Source organism: Primulina tabacum, chromosome 12 (genome assembly GCF_025594145.1).
Source record: "Primulina tabacum isolate GXHZ01 chromosome 12, ASM2559414v2, whole genome shotgun sequence".
In the NCBI taxonomy this organism is placed as follows: Eukaryota; Viridiplantae; Streptophyta; class Magnoliopsida; order Lamiales; family Gesneriaceae; genus Primulina; species Primulina tabacum.
Window position 1 is genome coordinate 24,611,340 of NC_134561.1, and position 18,422 is coordinate 24,629,761.

An 18,422-nucleotide genomic window follows, 5' to 3' on the forward strand; every position below is an offset into this window, starting at 1 on the left:
GATCGTATGTTTGTTGGATTCATGCAACATTGTTATTATCATAATAATAACGCACATACTCATTATTTAATATATCGTGCATCTATTATCAACAGTAAACTTAACAAGGATGATAATTCGCCCTAGCACTAATGGTCTGTGTGAGCTAAGTACGAGCCTACGTCCAATCCTAGGGAAGGCATGGGATCCAAATGCATAATTACATAAGCTTCAAATATTTACATGTTTTCGATCTTCATAATCATCTAAGCACACCATCTTCCAATCTTGATCTCCCACTAGAATAATATTTACAAATAAATATCCATGGAAAATAGAGATACATCTCATGGGGTAGGAACGGGCTATAAACCAAGCTCACTTATAAATTGATAATTATTATAATCATTCAACACAAAATATCCTAGCATACACCTAGCAAATTAGGCTTGCGCTATTGATCATCCTTCATACATAATATCACATATCATACACCATCAATTAATTATCACAATAATCAATTGATCCATTATTATATATCATGATCCAACCACTAGCCTCCACGAATATAAATTAAATCAACAAAGTAAACAAACTTTTTGTTCACTTTCTAATTAATTTATTTATAACCGAATTTTTTGTAAATCACAATTTACTATAAGTAATTAAAGTCCAATTTCAATTATTTATTTTATGAGAAAATATATACACATTTTGTAGATTTAAACTTAAGGGCCCAAAAAAATATTTTTCACAAAAATATTTGGCCCATTTAAATTTCACAAAATATTTCAATCATCTTACGGTCCAACAACTTAAAGCCCATGACATGTTGATATAGAAAAACACTTTTGGAAACCTTAGCCGTCATCATCGTTTCCGGATTCCGGCCAACAAATTTTTTTAATTTTTTATTTATTTTGTTGTAGTGTTTCGTGGGCTGCCCTTGCTGCCCGAAATGGGCAAGAAGCCATGCGCGGGAACACCCCAAGGACTATTATTTTAATATCTAAACACATTTTAGATCACTCCCTAACATAATATAATTCCTTCGAATAGGTCGGAGTGGTCCCCATACACGTTCTCCGGCTTCCAAACTCGTAACATAATTTGGACACAAGACAAATCGCACATCATAAAAATAATTATTTTTCACGTCATACATACTTATTGTGGGGACCCGGACGCTAATCATCTTCTTAATCGTCATTGGGATAAATGGATCAACTAATTAATCTGGGTCTAAATTTTTTTTTTAACATACAAGTGTCAAATGCGGAACATAATGGAATTCAATCTAATATACATATCAGTATAAAAGTACAAGTCTTGTACAACAAACATCAAACTCAAACTAAGGTTCAACAACTAAATGTCAAGGGCTGAATCCTATCTACAGCAACGTCGAAGTCCGTAGTCTCCACTCTAATCACGGTCTCTCATCATCTCCTCGACCCTGATCCTGTCCCACCTGTTGCCATGCACACATACAAACACGACAACAGCCGGATAACTCCGGTGAGAAATACATCCCAGTATAAATCAACGAACATGCAATCATATAATCAATATAAAGCATGAAGTAGATATCAGTAATATGTATCAAAATCTGAAAACATAATCAAGATAAAACTGCCAATTCAGACTCGTGACTCCACGTCTCAGACTAGACTCAATCCTAGTCTAGGGATCCCGGTTTCCAGACGTTGGCATTCCATATCGAATATCAGTAATAGAATAAACTACAATTCTATTCAACATCAATATAACCAAACATCCAGTGTCTTGACCTATCCGTCACAGACTTTAGCACTATCGCCAAATCACTGTCCTGTGACAATGTGCAATGTGCCAGTGACGATTCCATCACTATCTGGCACTTATGTCACAAGATCCCTCGTCTAATACTCGTCTAATACATGCTTTCTATAAATCAATAGAACAAGCATATCAATTCAAATCAATGCATATAATAACAATAAGTATGTGATTTAGGGAAACTCAAGTATATCATACTCGAGTCGTTCTCCCGGTACCACATTGACTTATACCTTTCTTTTGTAGTCTCGAACTGACAAAGTGGAAGTTTTGAATTCACGACTGTCAATATCGATCTGAAATGACATATCGAGAATAATAATATCAACATTCCATTCCCAATTCAATACTGAATCTGATCAATGTGAATTTAATTCAAAATCAACGGTATAACGGCACAACCCCGATATTCCCGTCAATACAATATCCACAGATATCAATTACAAATCATAACCCGTATCCGATATAGTCTGTAATAAATCCATAATACAAATCTGTCCAATTTCAATCGATATAATTAGAAATTCATAACAATTTCATAATCAATCTAATCTTCGATCCAACTTCGATTATGCAATGTCTAGTATTCCCAGAACACATAATAATGATCAAATAATAATTTCTCCAATATCATAATTTCAAATGATAGCAGAACTCAATAAAACTTACGTCCAGTTGAAGCCTGTAACGCGAGGAGTACAGAAATATGTTCAGATCAAAATTCTGATAACCGGATACTGCACACTCAAATTTTTAAACCAAAATGAAGCTTGAGGGATTTTAGCTATGAACTCTCGGTCTTCTCTCTTGCTGGAAATCTAAAGAAAATCATTTATATACATGGTTCCATGCATGGCAAGACAAGTGTCATCAAATCCCTTAATTGCACTTTAGCCCCTGAATTCTTTACTATTTGCAATTCAGCCCTCAATAACTCTTTTTAATTCAATTTCAATTCTATGGAATTGTAAAACCATGGAATATGACTCAACATTCCAAAATTCATCAATTAAATAATCTTGGATTAAAATGATAAAATCTCAGGCCTTACAATTCTCCCCCTCTGAGACATGATTTCGTCCTCGAAATCTCATGCAATCATATCACAGGCAATCAAATCAGAAATAACAGAAACTGAAATAGGAAACTCACATCAGTGGAATAACTCTGGGAATTCCTGTCTCATATCTGATTTAGTCTCCCAAGTAGCTTCTTCAATGCCGTGACGACTCCACTGAATTTTCACAAGTGGAATAGTCTTCATTCTGAGTTGCTTTTCTTTACGATCGAGAATCTGAATCGGTTTCTCAACATAACTCAGACTTTCATCAACTTCGGCCTCGTCTGGCTGAATAATATGAGAATCATCAGGGAGATACTTCCGTAACATAGAGACATGAAAGACATCATGTATTCTAGATAAAGAAGGCGGTAATGCGAGTCGATAGGCACGATCTCCTATCTTCTCGAGAATCTCGTACGGCCCAATATATCGTGGAGACAGCTTCCCCTTCTTGCCAAATCTGACAACTCCTCTGAAAGGTGAAATCTTCAAAAATACTCTGTCTCTTGCCTCAAATACCAACGGTCTACGTCGATTGTTGGCATATTTGTCTTGTCAGTCCTGTGCTGCCTTCATTCTTTTCTGAATCAGTTTCACTTTCTCTGTCATTTCTCTGATCATATCCGGTCCAATCTCAGGAACCTCACAGATATCATCCCAATGAAGAGGGGATCTGCATTTCTTTCCGTACAACGCTTCAAATGGTGCCATCTCAATACTCGTCTGATAGCTGTTGTTGTAGGAAAATTCACAAAGAGGCAATGCATCTTGCCAATTAGTGCTAAAATCAAGCACTATAGCTCTAACCATATCCTCCAATGTCTGAATCATCCGCTCTGACTGTCCATCGGTCTGTGGATGATATGCGGTACTCAGATGTAACTTCGTACCTAGAGCCTGCTGCAAACTCTGCCAGAAGCGCGAAGTAAACCGAGGATCACGGTCTGAAACAATCGACTTCGGCACTCCGTGCAATCTGACCACCTCTCTGACATAAATATCGGCCATCTGGTCATATCTGTATGTCATCTTGTACGGAATAAAGCATGCGGATTTGGTCAATCTGTCAATCACAACCCAAATCGCATCACAACCTCTGGAGGAACGTGGTAACTGCGTCACAAAATCCATGGAAATGTGATCTCATTTCCATTCATGAATAGATAAACTGTGCAGTAAACCTCCTGGTTTCTTCCTCTCGGCTTTCACCTGTTGGCAATTCAGACACTTGGCTACAAATTCAGTAACATCAGATTTCATCTGTTTGCACCAATACTGTGTCTTCAAATCATTATACATTTTTCTGCCACCAGGATGAATGCTAAAACGACTGTTGTGCGCTTCTGCTAGTATCCACTGTCTCAAATCTGAAACATTCGGCACAACAATACGATTATTCACATACAAAACACTATCATGAACCTGATTTTCCGATTGATGTACAGCTCTGACCATAGCAATCGAATTCTGCACATTCTGATCAACTTTCCGTGCTTCTTTGATTCTCAATATCAATTCTGGTTCAGCTCGAATAGCACATAATCTCAAAGGCTGACAATCTGTTTCAAAAGCTAATCCAGACAAACAGCAATCTTCTATCAAATTCGAAACATCAATCGTCGATAAGGATAAAGAACATACCTTTCGACTCAGTGCATTTGCTGCTGCATTAGTTTCCCCGGATAGTACTTGATTTCACAATCGAAGTCTTTAAGCAAATCAAGCCATCTTCGATGTCTCATATTCAGCTCAGACTGTGAAAACAGATATTTCAGACTCTTGTGATCAGAATAAATCTCGAACTTCTCACCGTAAAGGTAATGTCGATAAATTTTCAATGCAAAGACAATGGCCGCCAATTCAAGATCATGAATTGAATAGCGAGTCTCATGTGGCTTCAACTGTCTCAAAGCATAGGCAATGACATGCCCTCGCTGCATCAACACACAACCCAACCCTCTGTGAGAAGAGTCACAATATACAACAAAATCACCAGTACCTGACGGAATAGTCAACACAGGAGCACTGGTCAATCTCTTCTTTAACTCAACAAAACTGGACTCACACTCCTCAGACCAGACAAATGGAACATTCTTTTGAGTTAACTGAGTAATCCGTTTAGCAATACTCGAGAAATCTTTAATGAATCGGCGATAATATCCTGCCAAACCCATAAAGCTGCGTATCTCTGGCACAGATGTCGGTCTCGGCCAACTGATCACAGCCTCAAACTTACTAGGATCAACTGAAATTCCATAACCAGATATGATGTGACCCAGAAATACAACATGTCTCAGCCAAAACTCACATTTCGACAGTTTAGCATATAATTTCTCAGCCCTCAGAATTTTCAACACAGTTCTCAAATGGTCGGCATGTTCAATCATATTCTTCGAATAAATCAATATATCATCAATGAATATAATAATGAATTCATCAAGATATCTCTGAAAGATACGGTTCATCAACCCCATAAATACAGCCGGTGCATTCGTCAAACCAAACGACATGACAATAAACTCATAATGTCCATACCTGGTTCTAAATGCTGTTTTCGAGATATCGGAATCCCTGACTCTCAGCTGATGATATCCAGATCTCAGATCGATCTTGTAATAGACAGAAGAACCCTGCAACTGATCAAACAAATCATCAATGCGAGGCAAGGGATATTTATTCTTTACCGTTGCTTTGTTCAGTTGCCGGTAGTCGATACAGAGTCCCATAGAACCGTATTTCTTTCCAACAAACAGTAATGGAGCACCCCAAGGAGACACTGTAAGGCCCGAGAATTTGATTACCGTAATCGGAAATGATTTAGGTATATTTACCGTAATCAGAGATTAATCTGGGATGATTTCTTGATTAATTGAAGTGATTATAGACGGAATGGAGTGGACCGGGAAAGGTGAGAAAAGACGTGAATATATGTGCAAGGTGTGTACTCGCGCACATGCGCGGCTGGAATGCGCGTGCATGCGCGAGCATGGCAGAGCAGTTGGCGCATATGCGCCAGATGGAGGCGCGCATATGCGCGAGTTGTGCGGAAAGTGTGGTGCGTGACCAGAAGGTCTCGCGCATATGCGCGACTTGTGTGCGCGCATATGCGCGACTAGTCCTGTAGCCAAAGTTTTGAGACAGAACCTTTGGCGCATATGCGCGGAGTTGAGGCGCGCATATGCGCCAGCAGTTGTGAAGCAGCGCATCGAGACCAGTAGGTCTCGCGCATATGCGCGAGACATGCAGATTAAAAATCAGCCACGTTTCATTGGCATGCGATTTGATATATATATATATATACATACAAACGTTAATAAGGATAAATCGAGAATTGAGGGGAAGTTCTACTTCTTGATTTTAGAATTCGATTTACGAGAAATCCGTTCGTCTGATTTTGAATCCAAGGACAGTAACGAGTTCCTATCAACGTAGGCTACAACTGGACGTAAGTTTTATTACGTTTTGATATGTCTTGAAATTGTGATATTGCCAGAATTGAATGGAATTTATATATGATATTCTTGACATGTTAGACATCATAGAATCGAAGTCAGATTAAGAAACGGACTGATTATGAAATATTTATGAATTTTGGAGTCGATTTGATTGAGAATCGATATCAGATTTATATTATCGTTGAAATTATGAGTTATATCGATAGTGATTATGAGTTCTGGTATTATATATGTGATGTTGGGACTGACGGGGTTATCGAGACTGTATTGGTATGCCGTCGAAACATCAGTTGATTGATATTGATCAGACTCGATATTGGTTGAGATGGTATTGTGGTATCATATGTCGATTGGCATTGATTAGATTATGTTTTGATTTGAGTATTAATCAGAACAGGTTTTGAACTGAGTTATATACTGATATTGTATCTATTCGATTGTTATTAGCAGATTGGGTATGGACAGAGTTGACTTCAATACTTCGTCTTCGTCGGACCGAGAAGATAAAGGTATAAATTAATGTTGAGTTGGGATTGCACAACTCGAGTGAGGTTTGGCTCGAGTTTCCCTTAATCACATACTTTACCTTATTGTATTGATTTGATTGATGTACTTGTTCTCTTGATTTATAGACAGCAGGTATTAGACGAGTAATCTTGTGACAGAAGTGCCTGATAATGGTGGGATCGCCACGGGCACATTGCACGATGTCACAAGATAGTGTATTGGCGATTGTGCCAAAGTCTGTCACCGGAGGTTTGGCTATCGATGTGGATAGAATTATAACTTCTTCTATTACTGATGATCGATATTATATCGATGTAGATAGAATTGGAGCTTCTTCTATTACTGGTGATCGGTACCGTATCGATGTGGATAGAATCATAACTTCTTCTATTACTGGTGATCGATATTATATCGATGTGGATAGAATCGGAGTTCTTTCTATTACTGGTTATCGATACTATACCGATGTGGATAGAATATGAGCTTCTTCTATTACTGGTGATCGATACCATATCGATGTGGATATAATTGGTATTTCTTCTATTACTGGTGATCGATACCCTATCGACGTGGATAGAACTGGAGTCTTTTCTATTACTGTTGGTCGATATGGGAATGCTAACTGCTGGAAACCGGGATCCATGGACTAGGATTGAGTCTAGTCGTAAATGTGAAGTCATGAGTCTAATTGACAGTTATATTGATTCATGTTGATTATGTCCCTGAATATGGTACATATCGATTTATGTTCCTGATGATGGTACATGTATAGAATAGGATTTATTCTTGATATTGATTTATATTCTTATTTGAATACATGTTAGACATATCTGTTATACGCTTTTATATTGTTTTATGATTGCATGTATACATGATTTATACTGAGAATGTAATTCTCACCGGAGTTATCCGGCTGTTGTCCTGTCTGTATGTGTGCATGGCAACAGGTGGGATAGGATCAGGGTCAAGAAGAGAAAGAGGCTGGACTAGATAGCGTGGAGATCCGAGCTTCGAAGCAACTTAGGATTCAGCACTGAGATATAGCTGAACCTAGTTGAATTCTTGTAGATAATACAAGATTTGTATATTTATGTTTAATATGTAATTTGAATTGAATTACATTACGTTTCTGCTTTGTATTTAAAAAAAAAATTTAGACCCTGTTTATACTAATTGATTAATTATTCCCAATGATGAGTAAGAACATGATTAGTGTCCGGGTCCCCACAACAGGTGATATCAGAGCATTAGGCTCCAGAACAGTAGGTTCTAGAACTGTAGGTTCTTGAGATTGAGATAGAAGAGAGTGAGCGGGGTAGACTGAGGTTTTCTTTCCTACATTTGATTGCTAGCATGTGATTACTTATAATGTGGAATTACATTGTGTATGCTAGCATGATATTATGTTTACTTTTTTTAAATACATGTTACCTGAATACCTGAGTTGATTTGGTAATATGTCTGATTTGAAAATAAATCAGAACCAATTCTTGATCAGGGGTAAGCTGATCAGGATTGGGATTGAGACGGAATTGTCTCCTGTTATTACTAACATCTGTGATTATCAGATATTCCTCCTAGAAGAGTTCCAGAACGAGGTAGTACTTCGAATGATCTGATAGATGTGTCAGAAACTCAGATGGAAATAAAGTTGAAGGAGTTTCAGTTATTTTAGCCGCCGATTCTGAGTGGTATTGAAACGTCTGAAGATTGTGAGAACTGGTTTGATGACATAGAAATACTGTTTGATTTACTTGATCGTACAGAGGAACAGAGAGTTAAAATGGTGCCTAACCAATTACGAGAAGCCGCCAGGAGTTGGTGGATTACAAGTAAAAGAATGTTAGAATAGAGAGGTACAGTGATTTCGTGGGAAATATTCAGAACTGAATTTTATCGAAGATTTTTCCCAGTTTCGTACCGAGAGGACAAGAAAGCAGAATTTGAGAATTTGAGGCAAGGTCAACTGAATATTGAAGAGTATGTTGCTAAATTCTCTACTCTACTGCGTTTTGTTCCTCAGATAGCTGGGAATGATGAAGCTGTAGCGGATCAGTTCATCAAAGGATTGAACTCGGAGATAGTTGCATTGATGAATATGCAGCGACCTTACCATTTTGCTGATGCCTTGAGTAGAGCAAAGAGAGCGGAGGCGAGTCTGATTAGACAATTAGGAAGGGTGTGTGCGATGCAACCCCAGACACAGCAATTCCCTCTCCGATTTGATCGCGGCAGCACGAGTGGAAAGCAAGATTTGCTGAAAGCTTGAAAGAAGCAGTTCAAGAAGTTAGGGAGCGGTTCATCTAGCTCCAGTGGTTCTAGCCCGAGTTATACTGGAGTTTATTGCAGGACTTGCGGAGGGAGACATTCCGCGGAGCAATGCCAGGGAGTGACTGGTAGGTGCAATATCTGTAAACAGCAGGGACACTTTGCTAGAGTCTGTCCACAGAAAGGTTCCCGCAGATTTCAGGGAGCAGAATCATCTGGTGGTAGTGATCGAGGAACAGACCCAGGACACACGTGATGATATAGTGGCAAGTAATAATTTTTTATGATTATGTTGCATATGTATTGATATATACTAATGCATTCCCTACGATTATCTTTGACTGAGTTGTATTGATATATGTTGTACCTGCTGGGTCTATATTACTGTAGTATTGATCTTTGTACCTTTTGGGGAAAGGAATTGATATCAGTTAATTCTGGGATATATTGTGTACTGCAGTAAAAAGAGAATGAGATTGAATTAGATTGTATTGTACTTGTGTTATCTGATTTTGATTACATTATTGATATTAATATACTAACAAGTACAGAACTATTATAGATTATTGCCAGGAGATGGTAAGATTCGGACCTGAAATGGCCGATGAACGAATGATATACGGTAAGGATTCTCGATTTTGAATTCCTTGATATCCGTATTATGTATGATTCGATGATTAGCGAAAAGAATGGAGTAATTCTTATGTATTCAGTTGATTCTTGAAGTTGAGCCTATCTGAGAATGATTTGTCAGTAGCAGGAGAGTTGCTATAGTCGTTCTAGATGAAATTCCGGATTTGTCTTATATCAGGGAGAGCGACTTCAGCCTTGATTTGATATCACGTATGGATTTCATTGTAGACTTCTGTACAGAATGATATTGATTGAATTGAAAGGATTGAAATGTCAGTTAGAAGATTTACTGCCTGAGAATTAGAGTTACATCTGATTATGTGTTTCTCTGGGAAATACTTCAGTTCTGTGTATGGGTTGATAAATCCTGTGTTTTGAAGTGTCCTTATGATTTTATGCTCGTTTTATCTCTGATATTGTGATATATTCGCAGCGTAGGATTGATTGAATCGAACAGTTGAAATTTGTATTGAATATTCTGGGAACTGAGATTGTTGTATACAGAATTGTTCGGCTATGAATTCAGATTGCAACATATTATATTCAGAGTCTGTGATATCTGAAGATAGTATACTGATTGATTGTAGCACAGTTGAGACAGTGATCAGATTGTTCAGAACTTGATTTCGATAGTCAGAACAGTGTGTTAATCAGAATACCAGGTAGGTAATGCTTTATTTTATAATTAGCTGATTTGTTTGTGCCAGATATTTCGAATTTGAAATGACAGGTATTGTCAGAGGCACAAAGTAGTAGATTCCGTATTATTCTAGTAACAAGAAATGTGTGATAATACGAACGGACAGTTTTAATGTAAATAAACGAAATCAGTTTTGTCAGAATTTGTATTGAAATGTCTAAATCGCTGACAGATGAAGACAGTAAGATAGAAACCAGAAGATTGGTTATACAGATTTTCGATTCCTGAATAGAAATAGGAGTATAACTCTATGGATCTAGTGATAGATTTACCGAAATTGTGCCAAGAATGTACCAGGATGTGATTACTATTGAACGATTGTTCAAATCTGCGGATGTTATATTGTACAGGATGACGTACAGATATGACAAGAAGACTGAGAGGTATGTCAGAAAAGGGGTCAGATGATATTGAATTCCAGTGTTAATTATATCATACCGTGATTTTTGGTTGATTTTAAACTTTTGGCAGAATGTATAGCATGATGTTTTATCTATGGATTATAGATTGACGGATAGTTGGAGTGAACTATCTAGATACTGGAGGATATCCAGAAACTGTAGTGCTGGATTCTAGCACTAGTGACCTGAGATCTTGTCACTTTATGAATTATTGTACAATAATAGCTATTAGATGAGTATCGAGATAGCTCTAGTCGAGGTATTGTACAGTGAGTACTGCGGATTTTCTCTGAATGGGAATGATATTACGGTGATATCTGAGATTGAATTTGATAAAAGAAGAAATCTTTATAAAGAAAATGAAGCTGATTCAGAAAAGGATGAACACCAGCTTCGAATGAACCGACTTAATATGCCGACGTCGGATGGTGACGATTGGTATTTGAAGCCGAAGACTGAATAAATCCTTGACTGGGATAAACACATTTGATAACAGCTGATGATATTGATTTGGTATGAGCTGTTGATTGGTATATACAGATGTAGTATAGCCAGTATTTGCAAATAATTTTATCAGAATGGTTTGATAGAATGAATTTGCTGAAGTAACCTCTATTATACATTCTTCCTTATCTGAATTGATTGTCTGTGATTTCGAGGACGAAATCATATCTTAAAGGGGGAGAAATGTAAGGCCCGAGAATTTGATTACCGTAATCGGAAATGATTTGGGTATATTTACCGTAATCTGAGATTAATCTGGGATGATTTCTTGATTAATTGAAGTGATTATAGACGGAATGGAGTGGCCCGGGAAAGGTGAGAAAAGACGTGAATATATGTGCAAGGTGTGTACTCGCGCACATGCGCGGCTGGAATGCGCGTGCATGCGCGAGCATGGCAGAGCAGTTGGCGCATATGCGCCGGATGGAGGCGCGCATATGCGCGAGTTGTGCGGAAAGAGTGGTGCGTGACCAGAAGGTCTCGCGCATATGCGCGACTTGTGTGCGCGCATATGCGCGAGTATTCCTGTAGCCAAAGTTTTGAGACAGAACCTTTGGCGCATATGCGCGGAGTTGAGGCGCGCATATGCGCCAGCAGTTGTGAAGCAGCGCATCGAGACCAGTAGGTCTCGCGCATATGCGCGAGACATGCAGATTAAAAATCAGCCACGTTTCATTGGCATGCGATTTGATATATATATATATACATAAAAACATTAATAAGGATAAATCGAGAATTGAGGGGAAGTTCTACTTCTTGATTTTAGAATTCGATTTACGAGAAATCCGTTCGTCTGATTTTGAATCCAAGGACAGTAACGAGTTCCTATCAACGTAGGCTACAACTGTACGTAAGTTTTATTACGTTTTGATATGTCTTGAAATTATGATATTGTCAGAATTGAATGGAATTCATATATGATGTTCTTGACATGTTAGACATCATAGAATCGAAGTCAGATTAAGAAACGGACTGATTATGAAATGGTTATGAATTTTGGAGTCGATTTGATTGAGAATCGATATCAGATTTATATTATCGTTGAAATTATGAGTTATATCGATAGTGATTATGAGTTCTGGTATTATATATGTGATGTTGGGACTGACGGGGTTATCGAGACTGTATTGTTATGCCGTCGAAACATCAGTTGATTGATATTGATCAGACTCGGTATTGGTTGAGATGGTATTGTGGTATCATATGTCGATTGGCATTGATTAGATTATGTTTTGATTTGAGTATTAATCAGAACAGGTTTTGAACTGAGTTATATACTGATATTGTATCTATTCGATTGTTATTAGCAGATTGGGTATGGACAGAGTTGACTTCAATACTTCGTCTTCGTCAGACCGAGAAGATAAAGGTATAAATTAATGTTGAGTTGGGATTGCACAACTTGCGTGAGGTTTGGCTCGAGTTTCCCTAAATCACATACTTTACCTTATTGTATTGATTTGATTGATGTACTTGTTCTCTTGATTTATAGACAACAGGTATTAGACGAGTAATCTTGTGACAGAAGTGCCTGATAGTGGTGGGATCGGCACGGGCACATTGCACGATGTCACAAGATAGTGTATTGGCGATTGTGCCAAAGTCTTTCACCGGAGGTTTGGCTATCGATGTGGATAGAATTATAACTTCTTCTATTACTGATGATCGATATTATATCGATGTGGATAGAATTGGAGCTTCTTCTATTACTGGTGATCGGTACCGTATCGATGTGGATAGAATCATAACTTCTTCTATTACTGGTGATCGATATTATATCGATGTGGATAGAATCAGAGTTCTTTCTATTACTGGTGATCGATACTATACCGATGTGGATAGAATATGAGCTTCTTCTATTACTGGTGATCGATACCATATCGATGTGGATATAATTGGTATTTCTTCTATTACTGGTGATCGATACCCTATCAACGTGGATAGAACTGGAGTCTTTTCTATTACTGTTGGTCGATATGGGAATGCTAACTGCTGGAAACCGGGATCCCTAGACTAGGATTGAGTCTAGTCGTAAATGTAAAGTCATGAGTCTAATTGACAGTTATATTGATTCATGTTGATTATGTCCCTGAATATGGTACATATCGATTTATGTTCCTGATGATGGTACATGTTTAGAATAGGATTTATTCTTGATATGAATTTATATTCTGATTTGAATACATGTTAGACATATCTGTTATATGCTTTTATATTATTTTATGATTACATGTATACATGATTTATACTAAGAATGTAATTCTCATCGGAGTTATCCGGCTGTTGTCTTGTCTGTATGTGTGCATGACAATAGGTGGGATAGGATCAGGGTCAAGAAGAGAAAGAGGGTGGACTGGATAGCGTGGAGATCCGGGCTTCGAAGCAACTTAGGATTCAGCACTGAGATATAGTTGAACCTAGTTGAATTCTTGTAGATAATACAAGATTTGTATATTATGTTTAATATGTAATTTGAATTGAATTACATTACGTTTCCGCTTTGTATTTTAAAAAAAAAAATTTAGACCCTGTTTATACTAATTGATTAATTAGTCCCAATGATGATTAAGAACATGATTAGCGTCCGGGTCCCCACAGACACACTCGGTCTGATGTACCCCTTGGCCAGTAAATCCTCCAACTGCTCTTTCAACTCAATCGGTTCCATTCTGTACGGAGCCCTCGAAATCGGAACTGTACCTGGCATCAACTCAATACTGAAGTCTATCTCTCGAATTGGAGGCAAACCAGGAATCTCATCTGGGAAGACATCAGCGAACTCACACACCACTGGCAAATCCGCCCATGGTGGACTCGATTTCAGTAAATCAACTGAATAGACAAGGAATCCATCCCCTCCTTTCTGTAACAATCGAGTCATAGACAATATGGATATCAAAGGAATTCTAGATCGAGAACCCTTACCGTAGAATTTCCACTCATCAGCCATATCCGGTCTGAATCTCACAATTTTGTGGAAACAATCAACAGTAGCTCTGTACTTGGTTAACATATCCATACCGATAATACAGTCAAAATCAGACAACCCAAGCACAATAAAGTCTAACTCAATCTCATGCCCATCATACTGTAGCATACAAGATTTAACAGATTTCACTGATATCAAACATGTCCCCAACGGAGAAGAGACAGATACTACAGCAGATAATGACTCAATAGGCAAAGAATGCATCAAAGCAAATCGCTCAGATATGAATGTATGTGATGCACCAGTATCTATCAATAAATATGTAGAATAACCAGAAATAAAACAGTTACCTACAACAACATCGTCAGGTGCGTCCTGAGCCTGCTCCTCTGTCAAAGAAAAATACTCTGGCCTGCTGTCTAGGAGGCTGGCTAACTGTCTGACTACCTCCTGGCCTCTGCTGTGACTGAGATGGCGCTGGCTGGAATGAATGAACAGCGGCTGATCGTCTATCAGTCTATGCCGCTGATCCAGATGATTCGGCACCCTGTGATCTCTGAGAATCTCTCTGGGGCAGACTCTGGCAAAATGTCCCTGTTGCCTACAAATACGGCAACTGCCGAACATTCCTCGCCACTGCTCCGTGGAATGCTTCCCTCCACAAGTGCTGCAATAAGGTCCTGTATAACTCTGGTCCTGACCAGTCTGTCTCGAGCCACTAGAACTGGATGAACTGCTTCCAGATCTTTTGAACTGCTTCCCTCTAGCTTTTAAGAAATCCTTCTTTCCGCCACTACTGCGGCCACTCTCAAACCGGGGAGGTGGTTGCTGTGGTCTCGGTGCTGGAGGTACAAACAAAGCTCCTCTCTGTCTCACCAGACCGGCTTCGGCTCCCTTAGCTCTGTTCAAAGCATCGGTAAAATTATTCGGTCTCCCGGTATTCACCAAGGTAAAAATTTACGGATTCAGGCCATTAATGAACTGATCAGCAACGGCTTCGTCATTCTCGGCCACATGTGGAGCAAATCGTAGCAGTGTAGAGAACTTTGCCACATATTCCTCGATGTTCAGCTGACCCTGTCTCAAATTCGCAAATTTTTCTCCTTTATCCTTTCTGTATGACACAGGGAAGAATCTCTGATAGAATTCGGTTTTGAAGACATTCCAGGTAATAGGCGTACCTCGTTGCTCCAAGGCCCTCTTGGTCATAATCCACCAGTGCTTGGCAACATCATGCAACTGGTGTCCTATCAGTTTCACTCTCCGCTCATCAGTGTAGTCCAAAGAGTCAAACAGCATCTCTATGTCGTCTAACCAGCTCTCACAATCCACTGAAGTCTCAGTGCCCCTCAGAGTCGGCGGATGAAAAGACTGAAATCTCTTCAATAATGTCACCATCGGTGTTGCTGTCACATTCATTGGAGGATTCGAAGTGCTACCCTGTTCCGGTACTCTTCGAGGAGGCATATCTGATTATCAAAAGGGTTAGCAACCAAATACAACAATTATGTTTCAGTCCTCCTCCGATCATCTTAATGCTGATCCAGAATTGGTTCTGATTCATTCTCAATAATACATGTTTTCAAATCAAATCAGATAAACAGATAAACATCGTTATAAAGCAGTAAATCATGCTAGCAATCAAAAGCAGAAAAGAAAACTCAATCTACCCCGCTCACTAGCTTCTATCTCAATCTAAAGGATCTATCGCTCTGATACCACCTGTTGTGGGGACCCGAACGCTAATCATCTTCTTCATTCATTCCACCTGTCTGACTACCTCCTGGCCTCTGCTGTGACTGAGATGGCGCTGGCTGGAATGAATGAACAGCGGCTGATCGTCTATCAGTCTATGCCGCTGATCCAGATGATTCGGCACCCTGTGATCTCTGAGAATCTCTCTGGGGAAGACTCTGGCAAAATGTCCCTGTTGCCTACAAATACGGCAACTGCCGAACATTCCTCGGCACTGCTCCGTGGAATGCTTCCCTCCACAAGTGCTGCAATAAGGTCCTGTATAACTCTGGTCCTGACCAGTCTGTCTCGAGCCACTAGAACTGGATGAACTGCTTCCAGATCTTTTGAACTGCTTCCCTCTAGCTTTTAAGAAATCCTTCTTTCCGCCACTACTGCGGCCACTCTCAAACCGGGGAGGTGGTTGCTGTGGTCTCGGTGCTGGAGGTACAAACAAAGCTCCTCTCTGTCTCACCAGACCGGCTTCGGCTCCCTTAGCTCTGTTCAAAGCATCGGTAAAATTATTCGGTCTCCCGGTATTCACCAAGGTAAAAATTTACGGATTCAGGCCATTAATGAACTGATCAGCAACGGCTTCGTCATTCTCGGCCACATGTGGAGCAAATCGTAGCAGTGTAGAGAACTTTGCCACATATTCCTCGATGTTCAGCTGACCCTGTCTCAAATTCGCAAATTTTTCTCCTTTATCCTTTCTGTATGACACAGGGAAGAATCTCTGATAGAATTCGGTTTTGAAGACATTCCAGGTAATAGGCGTACCTCGTTGCTCCAAGGCCCTCTTGGTCATAATCCACCAGTGCTTGGCAACATCATGCAACTGGTGTCCTATCAGTTTCACTCTCCGCTCATCAGTGTAGTCCAAAGAGTCAAACAGCATCTCTATGTCGTCTAACCAGCTCTCACAATCCACTGAAGTCTCAGTGCCCCTCAGAGTCGGCGGATGAAAAGACTGAAATCTCTTCAATAATGTCACCATCGGTGTTGCTGTCACATTCATTGGAGGATTCGAAGTGCTACCCTGTTCCGGTACTCTTCGAGGAGGCATATCTGATTATCAAAAGGGTTAGCAACCAAATACAACAATTATGTTTCAGTCCTCCTCCGATCATCTTAATGCTGATCCAGAATTGGTTCTGATTCATTCTCAATAATACATGTTTTCAAATCAAATCAGATAAACAGATAAACATCGTTATAAAGCAGTAAATCATGCTAGCAATCAAAAGCAGAAAAGAAAACTCAATCTACCCCGCTCACTAGCTTCTATCTCAATCTAAAGGATCTATCGCTCTGATACCACCTGTTGTGGGGACCCGAACGCTAATCATCTTCTTAATCGTCATTTGGATAAATGAATCAATTAATTAATCTGGATCTAAATTTTTTTTTTAACATACAAGTGTCAAATGCGGAACATAATGGAATTCAATCTAATATACATATCAGTATAAAAGTACAAGTCTTGTACAACAAACATCAAACTCAAACTAAGGTTCAACAACTAAATGTCAAGTGCTGAATCCTATCTACAGCAACGTCAAAGTCCGTAGTCTCCACTCTAATCACGGTCTCTCATCATCTCCTCGACCCTGATCCTGTCCCACCTGTTGCCATGCACACATACACGACAACAGCTGGATAACTCCGGTGAGAAATACATCCCAGTATAAATCAACGAACATGCAATCATATAATCAATATAAAGCATGAAGTAGATATCAGTAATATGTATCAAAATTTGAAAACATAATCAATATAAAACTGCCAATTCAGACTCGTGACTCCACGTCTCAGACTAGACTCAATCCTAGTCTAGGGATCCCGGTTTCCAGACGTTGGCATTCCATATCGAATATCAGTAATAGAATAAACTCCAATTCTATTCAACATCAATATAACCAAACATCCAGTGTCTTGACCTATCCGTCACAGACTTTAGCACTATCGCCAAATCACTGTCCTGTGACAATGTGCAATGTGCCAGTGACGATTCCATCACTATCTGGCACTTATGTCACAAGATCCCTCGTCTAATACATGCTTTCTATAAATCAATAGAACAAGCATATCAATTCAAATCAATGCACATAATAACAATAAGTATGTGATTTAGGGAAACTCAAGTATATCATACTCGAGTCGTTCTCCCGGTACCACATTGACTTATACCTTTCTTTTGTAGTCTCGAACTGACAAAGTGGAAGTTCTGAATTCACGGCTGTCAATATCGATCTGAAATGACATATCAAGAATAATAATATCAACAGTCAATTCCCAATTCAATACTGAATATGATCAATGTGAATCTAATTCAAAATCAACGGTATAACGGCACAACCCCGATATTCCCGTCAATACAATATCCACATATATCAATTACAAATCATAACCCATATCCGATATAGCTTGT

The 18,422-nt window shown here is 39.1% G+C and overlaps 1 pseudogene; it reads right to left on the bottom strand.

Moving 5' to 3' along the window:
- Nucleotides 1-1,729: 1,729 nt before the first annotated feature.
- Nucleotides 1,730-18,422, bottom strand: part of LOC142520285 (uncharacterized) — a 71,712-nt pseudogene continuing 55,019 nt past the window's right edge.